We start from the raw sequence: 16690 nt of genomic DNA, 5'->3' as shown, positions 1-16690 counted from the left end.
TCCTCTCCTCTCCTCTCCTCTCCTCTCCTCTCCTCTCCTCTCCTCTCTTCTCCTCTCTTCTCCTCTCTTCTCTTCTCTTCTCTTCTCTTCTCTTCTCTTCTCTTCTCTTCTCTTCTCTCTTTCTGTCTCTCTGTCTCTCTCTCTCTTTCTCTTCCTCCCTCCCTTTCTGTCTTTCTTAGTCCCTCTATTCCTAACCTTCTTCCTTCTCTCTCTTGCTCTCTCTTTCTCATTATCTCTGTCTCTTTCTCTGAAAGCTAGATTCTGCGATTGTGTTGTCTAGGGAATGTAGAATCCTCCATTCTCTCTGAAGAAGGTTGGACATCTTAAACGATGCTCCTGAATTCCCCTCTTGAGCTGTGTTTAAGCACATGCCTCCTATGTTTTTTTCTATAAGATGTTATTGCCATAGCCTAAGAGGGAGGGACAAAGAAGAGATAGAAATCCCTCCTTCTTGTTTCACTCTGTAAGAGGTATAGGAAATAAAATTGAAGAATAAGTACTCAAAGCTTCCCCAAGTACAGTCTTTTCTCTAGAGCTCATTCCTAGAGTTGACTTTTTACCCGAACTTAAATTTCTCAGAGTGAGGGTCAACTGGCTTTTTAAAGGCCACCAAGGACATGGTGGGATGGTAAGGCATCCTATCAGTTACCCAATTGTTCACCCTAAAGCGAACATTTTTAAATGTATTCAGGGTGTTTATAGTCTTGTCAGGTTGTTTCTGTAACTCCCTTCTCACCCAGTTATTGAGTTATTTAGGAAATTACTTGGTACTCCATTATTGGGTTGTTTTGGAAAACTTATCAATTTGATCAGAGACTTTTCTTGATCAAGCTCTTCCCCTGATCCATATACAAATGGATAAACAGAAACTTAGAGATGGAGAGTGATTTAGAATCACAGGGGTCTTCAATGTCAAAATAATAATGATAACTGGCATTTACATTAAACTTTAATTTTTAGAAAGTGCTTTCCTGACAACAATCCTGTGAGGTGGAAAGGGCAAATCAAATTATCCCTGTTTTACATGTGAGGGAATAGAAGCTTGGTGAGATGTCATGACTTGCCCATGGTCATGCAGCTAATGAGCATTACAGTCATTATTTCAACCCAGGTTTCCTGAATTCTGAAAGGAGTTCTTTTTTTTCCATTATTATATGCCACCTCTCTAATTCCTACTTGAGTTCAGATCTCCTATTTCCTGCACTAGCACTCTTTCCAGTGTATATTTCCACCACCACCACCCCACATGATCCCTGGGCATGTCAACATAAGGACTATTACCACTATTATCCCCAGTCTTACTATTGGCCCATTGGAAAGTGGAGTGATGTTTGCATGAGAGTGGTAGGTGGGAAAGGAGAGTTTATATTAAAGTAAAAAGAGTCTTTCAAAGAAAGTTTGAGGGAGGAAGTGGAGACAAACTTGTCTTACCTCACAATTTTGTTGATGTATATCACTAAATATGCCCATCTTCTAGTTTGATTCCCTGATACAAAATTGTCCAAGATGTAAAAATGGATATGAATCCATTGGATTGAAAAGCTATTCCCTATCCAGATAAAACTATAACTGAAACTTCAGGAGGAACAGGAGATGGTAGAGTCTGGGGGCTCTCTCCCAATGGGGTCTTCAGGAAATGTGTCTTTCCAGTGGTAGGAGAACGAATCAGACTCTCCTGAAAAAAAAAAAAAAAGCAAGAGATAGGCATGAGTAAAAGCAGAGTTTTCTGAGATAAGTCGTCCAGCTCCCATGCAAATTCTTCAAGAAGAATGCAAAGGGGCCCATCAAAAGCTTCATTTAGCACCAAAGATGGCCAGAGCATATGTTGTGCTATTTCTGTATTTCAGTAAAGTAAAAATGCTTTTAGAAAAAAAAAAACACAACAAAATGTCAGCAACCGTTGAGAGCAATTAACATCATATTGTGGGCCAAATTGTTCACTAGTTGGAGTCACATGATGGTAGCACGCTCTGTTTAGTGCAAACCAACACATATACAGATAAATTAATACAGCTTCACAAACTCAAACACTCACACTTAGAAATGTATCTATATACATAATATATACACATAACAACATATATTTTTGTACACAAAAAACCATTATCTTTCTCCACCTCTTACTCAAATTGATTTAATTTTTTGTATATATTTTGTATTTATTTATCTGTATTTGTGTTGTATACCTCTCTCTCCCCATTTCCACCCCACCCCACCAGGGACATAAATACCTTCAGAGAATGAAACATTTTATTAGTGTTTTTATATCCCTGCCACCTGTTATAGTAGTCACTGGCACATAGTAGGGGCTTAAGAAATGTTTCTTGAATTGATTGGAATTATATAAAAACTGGAGACACTCACATACATGCATACATATATATAGTTACACACACAGTCACATACAATTGCAAAGAAATGTTTTTTGACTGACATATAAAAGCATAAACTTATATACACATAAACACATTCAAATACTCCCCAAACCTGATAACACCAAATAAAATAAATATCTAGGAATTAATTAATAAAGATGAGATTCACTCCTACTCTCAACAAAATACACATTTTGAATTGTATCAACCTGCCTTGTATTATCAAAGGATCAAAATTGAGATCTGAAAGGTCCACAGAAGCCATCTTGTCCAAACTTCGTATTTTGCAGATAAGGAAATTGAGGTTTAGAGAGGTTAAGTGATATTTTTAAGGGGAATAAAGGATAGGTATAGGATTTGAACCCAAGATTTTTCTGCTTTCTTTCCAACATACCATTGTAACCTCTTGGGTATATGTCTGAGAAACAGTTGTGAACAAGGATAGGACCCAGTCAGTTAGCAAAAATTTGATATAAACTAAGTCCAGGGTTAGAGTTCAGTTTGTGACCTGTGTTACAGTTCAAGGAGAAGCCCGTATTCACTAGGGACAACCTTGTATCCAGCCAACCTTATTCTACATTTTGAAGGTCCAAAATCCTGTTGACTCAGTCTCTATAAAACCCTCCCTTCTCTTTTAAATGCATATAACTTCAGCCTCATTTAGCCTTTGATCAGTACAAAAAGAGCAGGCTGGGGAAAAACACAATATCCAGATCTACAGAACAGTTCAATGGATAATTCACATAGGTATACAACTCCCTACTGACTCTTATCAACAAGTAACATTTAGTGACAATTCAGTTCTGGTAGAAGGAAAACTTTCTAATAATTAGAAGTATTCAAAAGAGGAATCATCCACCTCCAGAGACAATGCATTTCCTCATACTGGTAGTCTTCAAGCAAAGGCTGGATGAACAGTTTTTTAATATCTTGTAGTAGGGATAATTTGGGGGGGGTGTATGGGCTGAACTATATGGCTGCTAAGGTCCCTTTCAACTCTCATATTGTGAAGGAACCTACTAAAGTCCCTGTTCACCTTATAATTCCATTCTTTTCAGGAGCTTTGCCATTACCACTCATAAATCATTGTACCTTTCCTGTGGTTAGAGAGAGAGAGTGGGTGTGTTTATATTTAGGGAAGAAGGAATGGAAAATCTGTTAACAATTAGTTGATTCTCCATCTTGGCTCTTGGCTAATTAGATGATTAGGTGCCATTTGAGGAAAGAGCTTTGTTTATTTGAAGCTATTAATCCCCTGATGTGAATTTCCTCCTTTTGTAAGTGACTGGGAATAAAGAATATCTGGGCTTTCCAAATGTATTGGTTGCTCAGATCTGGTTGGGAACACATGCACATGTAACCATGTACTGCTCCATCCTCCATCACTAGTACCATTTAATAGCATTTCCTGAATACTTGATATATATACACATATATGTATATATTTATATGTTTGTATATGAATGTTTATATATATGTATGTGTGTATGTATATACACACATGCATCTATGTATGTGTGTATGTGTACGTATGTAAGTATGTATATGTATATGCACCAGCCAGAAGCAATATAAAATGTGAGATCCTGGAATGTTTGTAGGAATGTTAGAGATTGGAAATAATAGATTTAGGTTGCAGGGGACTTTGGTTTTAGTCTTGGATTGGCCAATTATTAGATCTTAAGCTTGGGTGGCAGGGGATTGGAATCATAATATTGGTTTAAATCTTGACTTGGCCAGTTATTAGACTCTGGACTTGAGGATCAGGGGATTTGGAATCAAAGAATCAGATTTGAAACTTGACCCGGACAACTATTAGCCCATGGACAAGTCATTTAAATTCTCTGGGTCACTGTCAACCAACTGTAAAATGAAATAATTGAGTTAGATGCCATATAAATCCTCTTCCAAATCTAAATAAATCTATGATCCTATAAGCCAAAAGACCTTGTCCAAAAGACCAGTTCTGTCACTTACACTAACTTGGTGATGTTCCATAAGTCAGTTCATTTCTCTAGGCCTCAGTTTCCTTGACTATAAAATGATCAGGGAGGTAATAATATGTGTATTACTTACCTCATAAAGGGATTGGGAAGAATTCACTTTGTAAATCTAAAAGTACTATATAAATATAAATTATTATTGTAACATGATTTACTCTGGCTTCACTCTCAAAGGGCCAGAATTTTTACATTTCTCCATCAGGGTTCTCAGGTACCCTGAAAGAATTGAGGGTGCCTCTTTTCTCTGCCATCAGCTTTATCTCCCACCAGTTGTGTTCCCTTCATTGTATGAGTCCAGTGGCTAGTATCACCATTCCATTTAACTACTTAACATCAGCTAGTTTTTACAAAGGGGTGTTTACTTCACAGATATAGAAAGAAAAAATGCACAAATATTTCCCTGAACAGCTTGGGAGCATAATCTACCATGTATATTGTATATGCACACACACACACACACGTATACACACATGTATACACATATACACATACATATATATGAATATATGTATGTGTGTGTATGTATGTATGTGTATATATAGCCATAGGAGGGGATGGGGAATAGGCTTACAATTTAGCTTAGTTCCTACATAGCATTACTCCTAGCAAGTTCACATCCAAAGCCAATATTGGTGCAGGCTTCTGCTGATATGGAGTCCTGGTACCTTGTTCCTTAGGGCATTGATGGTGGGCTAGCTACAACACTGACCAAGGTCCCTGGAATCCTGAATACTTGTGACCCAATATCCCAAGGTTGGAAACTCCATCCTCTTTATCTGATGCCGTAAGCTAAGTAGTCACCAAAACCTCCAAGAAGAGATGAGGCTGAGGGATGTATTTGAAGTTGTCAAGTTTTTGTTTTTATTCATGCTTCAATAGTAAATTGAACCCACCATTCAACATTTGGTTCAGCTCCCTAGAGCCCTATACGTAGAGAATCAATCTTAGCAAGCTGATGTGGCTTGCACATGCACCAACTATCATTATCAGCAGCAGCAGTAGCAGCAGCAGCAGCAGTAGCAGTAGCAGCATCTAATTCAATCTTTGTTATAGGGGAGAAAGGTTAGGTTCAGAGGAGAGAAAGTGATTCCCAAGTCACAGAGTGGTTGACATAGAATCCTAGAAACTTACAAGGTTACAGCTGGCGTGTACCTTAGGGTCTATTTTCCTTTAGAAAGGCTGTGATATGGAGGGATTGCATTCACTTCCCTTGGCCCCAGAAGGCAGAACTGGAAACAAGGGGTAGAGGTTGTAGAGAATCAACTGTGGGCTCTGTGTGGGGGAAAACAACAACAACAACAAACAAAGCAAAAAAAAAAACCAGCAACAACAACTTCTTTATAAATAGAACTACCCATCAAATTGAATGAGTTGCTTTAGGAGCTTGTGAATTTCTTTTCATTGGAAGTTTCAAATAAAGGGCAGATGCCCATTTGTTGGGAATCTTTGTTGTTGCTGTTGTTGGGAATCTCATAATGCAATTTCCTGCCTTGGTCTTTTCCAGCTTTGCTATTCTAAAAGTCCATGATTCCTGCCAATTTTTACAATATGGAAACTGAAGCATAGGGAGGGAAAATGATTTGACTGGTCACACAGTGAATAGAATAGCTTGTACTTATGGGGGCATGTTATATTTTTGAAGATGGGAGAAATACTTTAATTGTATTTTCTGCTTTACTCCCTTTGGATAAAAGGAAGAAATATGAGTAATTTGATATGTGATTATGTGAGGATGTTGCTAATAGCCTCAAAGCAAGCAAAAGGCTTTCTGATTGAGAATGAACATAGAATTATAGCTTGGACCAGTGATCTTGGAGCCAGAGTGTTTTTATAGGCAAATTCCAAATCACCTTATAGATCCTCCAGAAAGGATTCATCATTCTCACTTGGTGTCATGAGAAAGCCAGCTACACCATGGCTAGAAAGAATAATGGACTGAGGTAGACTTTTTAAACTTTATTTTGAAAGACTTAGAAAGTTTTGGTAACATCTACTCTGAAACTGAGTAGTTTTATCTGTTCTAAGATCTTATGATCTTCTCCAGGGGTATTATTACTCTAATCATATATTCTCTTCTTTACTAATGCTTTACTATATTAATCCAAGAAATCACAGTTTCGTGGTCTGAAGAGTGTGGAGGCATTCATTCATTTATACAGGTTATAGTAAGTGAGAGAAATTATTATTTTACTGTTACATTAATAACCAATTGTTAAATTGGTTATTTTCTCCTCTGTTTCTTCATTGAGGCCCAATTCATGTGGAAGGTCACCCTCTGAAGGACATGACTGGTTGAGATTAACCCTAACCTTCAGGGAACATGCTTTTTGATCTTTAGAGTGTAAACAGAATCCAGTCTGGGTGAATTCTTACCCTGAGGAAAAGCCCCTTTCCTTGTGCCCTTCCATTAGAGGTTAGGCTGACCCAGCTCATGAAGGAGAAAACCAACCAGAGTGGTCTGGATGGAGATAGATTTCCCTGTCGAGATTGCTAGAGGTGACTGAGTCTCATGCTCAAACTACATTCTTAGCAAGAGGAACTGAAGACTTATAGCTCACCTCCTCATTAAATATCCACCAACAGCGTTGATTTTTACTTGTCAGGGTAATTCCCTTTTTCAAAAGTATTTAAGACTTTCAAGCTTTCCATGGTTTTGTCTTTTTTTATTAATTTATTGATTTGTTGATTATTAGCTAGCCCTAATTAATAAATTGACCATTAATTACTAAAAAACTCTGTTGGTATTTTTCATTTGTCACATAAAACAGTGGAGAAAAGGGATTGCATGCTTGATTCAAGTATCCCCTTATAGTAGAAGCAGGTTCAGGACCCAAGAAGAACAGGAGTTTTAGTTCTTAATGTGGGAATTCAGAGATCAAAGCAGATGTAGAAAATATGGAGAGGTAAAAGCTCTAGGACTGAGAAGAAAAGGCCTCTAGATTAATTCCTGTAATTTTCTGGAATCTCCAGAAAGTCTTCAAGATCAACAAGCTCTTGGAGGTGGATGTGTGGAAGATAACTCAGTAAGCCACTAGTAACCTTAGATAAATTATTGCTTTATTGTAGAGAAGTACCTCTGAAAAATTTTCTTTATATTTAAATTTTCTAAATTTCAACATTTAAATGTTGGGTGGTGGAGCACATTTTAAAGGAATCCCAGCATGAAAACATAGCACATAGAGCTATGAACCTGGAGTCAAGAAGACAAGTTCAAATCCTACCATAGATACTAGTTATGTGACTCTAGGCAAATCACTCAACCTCTGCCTGCCTCCATTTCCTCATATGTGGAATATGGATAGTAATAATACCTTACTGGAACAGTTGTGAGGGTAATATAACATAATATTTATTTTTTTTCAAATTTTAAAGCAAAATATAAATTCTAGCTATTGTTAGTGAATCTTTTCACAAATGTTATTAAAATCTGACATGGGTATAGTACTTATTCTTTTTTTTTTGTTCAAAGTTCTTTCACACCCCTTATTTCATTTAATCCCTTCATCAGTCCTAAGGGTCAAGCTAAACAGGCATTAACATATTCTTAAATTAGGAAACTGAGGGTCCCAGAACTAATGAAACTTACCAATAGGCACACAAATGAGTTGATGATAGTACTTTAGTAGAATTGGGACTCTATGGATTTACAAATAATAATTTCAAATGTTTATTTAAAAGGTAGCTTATGGATATTTAGAAAGGGAATCAGTGATTACCAAGAATTAGCACAGATTCAGTATAATGTAACAGAACAATTCAACTTCCTTTTTTATTGGATTATTATATTGATAGGTTGGGAAAATGTCATGCACATAATATTCCCAGGTTTAACAAAATGTTTATCAAAGTCTCTAATGCTATCTTTGTACAAAGGGATGAGAGATGCTGGCCAGATGATAGTACAATTAATTGGAATCAGGGCTGGCTAAATGATGGGACGCAAAGAGAACAATGGATTGATCCCAAACTGGAAAGAGTCTAATTGAGAATCCCAGAGATCTGTCTTTGGCCCTGTGCTGTTCAATATTTTGATGAATCTTTTAGTCAAGGGGATAGATGATATACTAATCGAAATTTGTTTTTGAGCTTTGCCATAACCCTTTGAGGCAGATGATATAACTATTATTATCTCCATCCTGCATATGAAGAAACTCCCTTTGAGGCAGGTAATATAACTATTATTATCTCCATCCTGCATATGAAGAAACTCCAACTAAAAGAGGTCAAATTTCTTGTCCAAGGTTACAGAACTGTTAAATTGTAGAGCTGAGACTTGAACTTTGATCTTTTGGCTCTGGCTATCAGGCTCTTTTCATTAATCAACACTTGTGCCACAACACCCTCAGCCATTCTGCCCAGTTTCCCCTAAAGGAGAGTTTGTAAAGAAAGAACTAAAAAGGGATGAGTAGGGAACCTTGGAAATTGCCAATTTTTGGTGCCCAGAAGAAAGCAACAGAGCCAACAGACAGTCAGTAAATAAACATTTCTTAAGTGCCCACTATCTGCCAGGCACTGTGCTAAATGCTGAGGATTCAAAAAGAGGCCCAAGACTGTCCTTGCCCTCAAGGAGCTTCCAGTCTAATGGGGGAGACAAGGAAACAATGACCAACCTATGTACATGATGAATAGGAAATATGTAAGAGAGGGAAGGAATTAGAATTAAGAGGGGTTGAGGAAAACTTCATGTAGAAAATGAGATTTTAATTGGGAAGCTTGTAGATGGAGATGAGGAGGAAGAGCATTCTAGATATTGGAGTCAGCCAGGAAAAAAATGCCCACAGCTGAGAGATGGAGTGTTTTATTCATGGAACAGCAAGGAGGCCAGTGTCACTGGATCAAAGACTGTGTGTTTAGGGAGTAAGATGTAAGAAGACTGGCAAGGTAGGAGGGGGATAAGTTAGGGAGACCTTTGAATGCTAAATGGAACTGTTAAATGGTAGAGTATTTGATCCTGGAGGTGATAGGAAGCCACTGGAATTTATTGAGTAGGGAGGTAACATGGTCTGACCAGCATTTTAGGAAAATCATATTAGTGGCTGAATGGAGGTTGGATTGGAGTAAGGAGGAACTTGAGGCAGGTAGACCCACCAGCAGGCTATTAGAAAAATCTAAGTGTGGGGTGATAAAACCCTGAGCCAGAATGGTAGCAGTGTCAAAATAGAGAAGAACACATATTTGAGAGATGTTGCAAAGATGAAATCAACAGACCTTGGTGGCAGATTGGATATGAGAGGTGAGATATAATGAGGAATACTAGATCAGAAACCATCTAGTCTAACCCTTTATTTTACAGATGAGGAAACCAGGCCTCTTAGAAGTTGTGACTTGCCCAAGGTCACACAGTGGTAGAGTTAGGATTAGAACTTAGTTCTTGTGACTCTGAGTTCAGTTCTATTTCAATAGACAGAGAGGAAGCAACTTAAATGAAAGAAGTGGGGGGGTGGGAATAACACTGGAACACCTGGAGGATAATGAGCTGGCCAGCCAGGTTGGAGCAGAGGAGACATATTGGGGGGGTGAAGAGAAGATTGGAATGGAGTCAGATTAAGAAGGGCCTTAAATGCCAGACTGAACAGTTTCAACTAGATGCATTTGGCAACAGGGACCCCTCGGCTTCAGCATTCTTCACGCTCCTGGAGGGGTCATTGGTGAAACATGCCTAATTTATTCTCCTGCAGAAGAAATTCAGCTGCAGCCAAGGAAGTTATGGGTAAGTGAGAAAGATGGAGCCAGAGCTGGAGAAATTGACCCAGCCGCTGTGATACAAGTGCAGGTGGCAGAGTTTTCAGTGTCTCAGAAGCAAACAAGGGAAGTCGGGAGATAGGAGGGAGAGATCGCTTTTGTATATATTGCTTTTGTGATATTAACTGGTAAATAATGCATGAGGCTGGACGGTGTTTGGCAGAGACTTCTTTCGGTGCAAAATGTAACAGCCAACAAAGTTTTATAAAAGGAGCAACACAGCATCTTAGAGGAACAAAAGCCCAGCCTCTGCAGTATTTCTTTCCTTGCCCAACTGCTCCAGAAAGTTGGCAGAGGAAAAAAAAAAAAGAATAATGAAAAAGAATCACACAGCTAGAGCAGATCTGGCCGTGGTACCTCTTTCAATAACAGCTAGGGGGCGTGGTGGAAAGAGTACAGAGCCTGAAGTCTAGAAGATGTGTTCAAATTTGACCTCAGTCACTTACTAGCTGTGTGACCCTGGGTAAGTCACTTCACCCTGTTTGCCTCAGTTTCCTCATGTGTAAAATGAGCTGGAGAGGGAAATGGCAAAGCACTGAAATATCTTGGCCAAGGAAATCCCAAATGTGGTCACAAAGAGTTGGAATGACTGAAATGACCGAACAACTCCTCTTTCAAATCCTATCATTTACTCCCCAATACCTACTGGTAGAGCTGAACTCCCAACTGGTTCAGCAATGTTAAATGACTTTATAAGAGTCTCTTGCACTCTCACCTCTTTGCTTATACTTTTCCCTGCACCTTTATTTTTCCCTCCCCATCTTTACCTGTTAAATTCCTACTCATCCTTTAAAGCCCAGTTCATATTTTACCCCCTCCAGAGAACTTTCTCTGATCTCCATAAAGGAAATGACTTTGAATTTAGTTTCTGCTCTCCAAAGCATTTACCATGAATCATTGTATCAACAACAACCACAGCTGCTGCTGCTGCTGCTGCTGCTGCTACTACTGCTACTACTGCTACTACTACTACAACTACTACTACTACTGCTGCTGCTGCTACTGCTAGTACTACTACTACTATAACTACTACTACTACAACTACTGTAACTACTACTACTGCTGCTGCTGCTGCAGCTACTGCTACTACTACTATACTACTACAACTACTACCACTACTACTACTACTACTGCTGCTGCTGCTGCTGCTATTGCTACTACTACTACTGCTACTACTACTACTATTACTACACAGTGTTCTAAAAAAGTACAGGGTAGCGTGATCATCCGAGGATGTGTCTACATAAAATGCTATGGTTATGGTCATGGCCATCGTGTAGTCAATTGGAAAAAGAACTGAGTGGGAAGTTAGAAGAGCTGGATACATATAGTGACTCTGACACTTAATAACATCGTGATAGTTGGCAAGCCACTTCTCTCTGAACTTCATCTTCCTTCTCTGCAAATCTGGCATATGAGTGTTTGCTCTAGCCACCTCACTGAAGCTCAAATGACATTCAAGTGCACTTAATTTATAAGTTACAATGCAATATAAAAATTACTGTTGTTGTTCCAAATATTTACTTTCAGGGGTCTTTGATTTCACTCATGTATGCCTTCTTTCTATTGATGGAGATCTTAACCCCTCCCCATCCTTGGAAGCTGGTATCCTTGAGTTTCAATAGACAAAACTATCTCCTGTTGGCCAGCCCTTACAGCATCTGTGATGTCTGACTTACAGCAGGTATCGTTTTCCACAGGAAAACTCTCCTGTTTTTTTGCCACTCCTCTCCCTGCCAAATTGCTTGTGCCTCCTCCCAAAAATGACTTTATATGTATTTTATGTTTAATTTTCTCATGTGCTCTTTTCTTAAATATACAATGAGCTCCTTGAGAATTGAGACTATTTAATTTTTGTCTTTGTTTCTCTTGGATCAAGCAAACTCCTGGCACATAATAGGTGTTTCATAAATGCTTATTAAAGTAATAAATGAATGAATGAATGAATGAATGAATGAATGAAAGAACAAATGACCTCTTTATGGACCTCTTGGATGGTCTTTGGACAACATGTGTAGTCTAGTTCTGGGTCTTTCCAGTTTAGTAGGAACTGTTAAAGTTTGTGGTCCACAATCATATTTTTCAGGAGTCTAGTAACCCTTCCCTGCCAAAATAAGACAGATGACATCCCATAATGAGGGCACAGAGACAGCTAGGTGGCACAGTGGATAAGAATGTTGGACTTGGAGTCAAAAAACCTCAGTTCAAATCCTGCCACAGACCCTTATTAGCTGGGTGATCCTGGGCAAGTCACTTAAAATCTATATATCTTAGGGTTCTCATCCATAAAATAGGGGCAGTAATAATAGCTATCTCACAAGGTTGACATGAGGACCAAATACAAATGTGACGTGCTTTGCCAACCTTAAAGTGCTATCTAAATGCTGGTGATTACTATAATCCTTAACATCCACACAGCATCAGCCTCATCATCTTGAAGGTTTTTGAGCTCTCATTTACACAGTAGTAAATAATCAGAGAATTCTAGAGTGGGAAAAAGATCTGAAAGACAAACTGGTGCAACCTCCTGTCTCAGTGACATCCAGAGCAAATGCATAAGTAGTTTTGTGGATAGGCCTTTTTAAAATTGCAAAAATAATTAAATTCAGAGAGTCCCCTGGCTGTGCAGTAAATGGGGAGCAATTTGGAGCTGATACACTTAAGTGCTTACTATTTAAGCTTAAGTCCAGTGCTTGATATAATACAGGCCTAGGACTTAGACCACTTGTCTAGCACCACACAAAGAATGGGTTCAAGCAATGTTTGCAGAGAGCTTGTAGGGGCATTTCAAAACCCATCACACTTCAATCATCAAAACCCAATCAAGGTTGGAGCCTAAATCTGTCCGTCTCCCTTTCTCCCTCTCCCTCCTTTCCCTCTTTTTCTCTTTCTTCCTGATCTCACTCTCTTTCTTTCTCACTTCTCTCTTCCTCTTCTTTTTCTTTTTCTCTTTTTCTTTCCCTTCTTTCTTCTTCCTCTCTCTTTCTCTACTCCCCTTCCCTCCCTCTCTCTCCCCTTCTCTCTTTCCTCTCTCTGTTCCTCTTCATTCTCTCTCTCTCTCTCTGTCTCTCTCTCTCTCTCTCTCTCTCTCTGTCTCTGTCTCTCTCACACACACACACACACACACACACACACACACACACACACATATGCACACACATCAAGAGAACATGAGGGGGCTTTCTGGAGGAGTGGACCTCTGAGCTAGATCTTGAAGTCAGAATTTTGATGGGGAAAAATAATAGATTGATAAGCATAAGAGAGAAGCAATGTAGCTTAGTAGAAAGATCCTTGGACATGATATGAAGGGATTTTGATTTGAGCCTTAGCTTTGCTTCCTAGATACTAGGTAACCTTGAGCAAGTTATATTTCCTCTCTGAGCTTCAGCTTTCTCCTCAGTAAAATGGAGCTTTTCCTATTTTTGTGACCCACTTCACAAAGTTATTAGGAGGCAAGTATTTTGCTCACCTTAAAAAGCACTATGCTAATTTGATCTCTAATGATTATATAAAGGACAAAGGCAGGGAGGCAGTAAAGAACATGACATGGTCAGAATAATTTTTATTGGAATTTCAGGAATGGAGGGAGTAGGAGATAAAGGTGAAGAGGTCAACCAGGGCTAAACGGATGCAAGGCCTTGAAAAGAAGACCCAAGAGGAACCAAAAGGAAAAACACCACCTACAGTAAGTCCTCACAGATTGCACCTTTCCTCCCATGCTCTACTCTTGGTGTTTCAGATTTTAGAAATGCATTATGACAGAGGCAATAAAAGAGACTTCAGCAATGAGCTCTTTGTTACTCCATAGTTCTCACCAGGCCTAGCCTGGAGTGGTGTAAAGTTCTGAAAGGAACTAAATTTGCCTTCTTTTCCACCACACCTTTGTTTACTGCCTTCTTCCCATTGGCAACTGTGTTCCCCTTGACCATACTTGTAATGTGTTAGTGATCACGGAGTATCAGGAGTCAAAAGGGACCTTTGAACTTTGAATGGAGTGCCAGAGCTAGAATGGAGCTTAGAATCCAGAACAGATGGGTCCATTCTAGTCTTTAGAACACGGAAAAAATAATGTTACCACAGAAGGTTCCTTAGGAAATAGGACATAGAATGTCATAGCTGAAAGGGGCTTGAGAACATAAAACCCAGAACATCACACTTGGAGGGATCAGAAGGTGGGTTTAGCTTGTAGGGAAACAATATAGCCTAATGGAAAGAGCATTGTGTTTGAAAACAGAAGATTTGACTCTATTCACTGCTTCCGCCATATTCTAGCGATGTGCCAGGCCATGTGGCATAGTATATGGAATGTTAAACTTGAGGTGAGAAAGACCAGAAGTTGAATTCTACCTCAGAACAATGACAACAATGATGGTGATAACTTGCATTTATATAGTTTTTTGTGGTTCACAAAGTGCTTTACAAATATTACCTTATTTTATGCTTTACAACAACCCTAAGCTATTTCTAAAAACTAAAAATGAAAATCCACAAACTTTTTAAACTATATTAATTTCTCCCATAGCTACTGGTGGGAAAAATGTCTAGTGCAAATCTGAATGGACTACTACTCTCCCAAATCCAGATTGTTGGCCCCTTACCACACCTGTGACATTACTTCATTCAGCAGCCCACATAGCTCACGTAGACTTGGCATTGACCTGGGAAGTAAGTTTTCTTATTATCCTTGTTTTATAGATGGAGAAACTGAGGTAGAGACTTTAGGCAACTTTTTCAGAGTCACACAGCCTAGATTTTGAGGCTGGATTTGAACTCAGCTTGACTCCAAGTCTAGTGCTCTATCCACTGTGTCATCTAGTTGCCTTAGTAATTGAGTGACTCTGGATCTGTCAGGCTCTGTAACTTTCTAGCTTGGCAGGAACTTTTAGAGTTTGTGGTCCTCAATCATGGCCTTCAGAAATCTAGTAACCTTTCCATCCTATAATGACATGGCATGCCATAAGGAGAGCATAGAGGGGGCTAAATGGCATAGTGGATGAGTATTGGACTTAAAAATCAAGACGACCTGAATTCAAATCGTGCCATGGACATTTACTAATTATATGACCCTGGAAAGATCACTTAATCTCTAAACATCTATCTCAGTTACTAACCTATAAAATGAGTCAGTTACCATTGCTGTCTATACTTTCTTCTAGCTCTAATTCTATGACCCTTTGATCTATGATTGCATGACCTTGGGCATGACTTTTTACTTCTAGGAATCTCAGTTTCTTCACCTACAAAATTAGGGGTAGTAAATGCTGTCTTGCTTTCCCTGGAGGATGAAATGATAGAATGAATGGAAAATCCTTTGTCACTGAAACACATCCGAGAAATGTAAATGGTAAGCTCTTATTAACAGAGTCAGCTTCTGAAGATGAAAGTCCATCATCTCGCTGCTCCTGATGAAAGAGCTGATCAAGAAAATAGCTCATCGTTTCTCTGTGTTGATGAGTCCATTCTCCAGGGCTGAAATGAGGATCTTCCTCATTCCCTTGAGCTTGGCCCTTCTCCTTACAATACCTGCCACTCACTCCCCTATATCAATATTTATCAAATCCTCTGGGAATTAGAACATGCAGGAGGGATTCAATCAATTTAGCTGAGGTCTGAGCACTGTTATGCATTTTGAGCAGATTTAATATGTCCTCCCATGTTTAGGAGCTCGCTCCCATTACCAATTCATGAAGTATCTGCTGGAATTAGTAAATCCCTTTCATTTACTTAGGAGAAAATGTTTAATAGCTGCCACATGAAATTTGCAAATTGTGCTCCATCTGAGGTTGATTAATAAAGCACCGTGTAAAATACATCAGTCATTTTTGGATTTAAATGAGTACTGCATTCTCTTCGAATCATCCCACTTTGCAAAACCACTAACAGCCCACATCTTCTTCCTCACCCTTTACTTTTCTTTATTTTTTTCTCTCTTAGTCCTCCCCAACATCACTGCAATGTCTAAATTTCAAGAATGCTGTATATATTTAGATTGGGGGTTGCAGTGGGACTCAAAGGTTTTGACTTTTACTATCAGGAGCCTGTTACAGGTACATGGATAGGTCTCTTATCTCCCCTCCAAGACACAAACTCCTTGAGGACCATACCCCCCTATTCACCTCTGTAATCTTCAGAATCCCAAACACAGGTTTCTGTATTCAGTAGTCAATAAATGTTTGTATTGAATGATGGAATGAATAGATGGAATCATCTGTTCATAAAATAATAAATCATATAATATTAGATATAAACAGGATTTTGGAGATCATCAGCAAAAAAATATAATTACCATCTCCACAGTGCACACACAAACACACACACATATACATACATACACAAACATATACACACATATACATACACACACAAACATACAAAGAAACCATGTAGGATTTAGAAAGTACTTAGAAGTCGTCTAGTCCAAACTCCTCATTTTACAGTTGTAGAAGGCTGAAGGCAGGTGGAATTGTGTAGTAGAAAGGACACTGCTTTCAGCCTCATGAGATGTGATTCAAAATCTGTCTCTGATGTTTGCTACCTGTGCATTCTTAGGGAAATTGCTTAGCCTCCCTG

The sequence above is a fragment of the Vombatus ursinus genome, unplaced genomic scaffold, assembly GCF_900497805.2.
Source record: "Vombatus ursinus unplaced genomic scaffold, bare-nosed wombat genome assembly UNPS02005236.1, whole genome shotgun sequence".
NCBI lineage: Eukaryota > Metazoa > Chordata > Mammalia > Diprotodontia > Vombatidae > Vombatus > Vombatus ursinus.
This window is presented reverse-complemented; position numbering follows the sequence as displayed.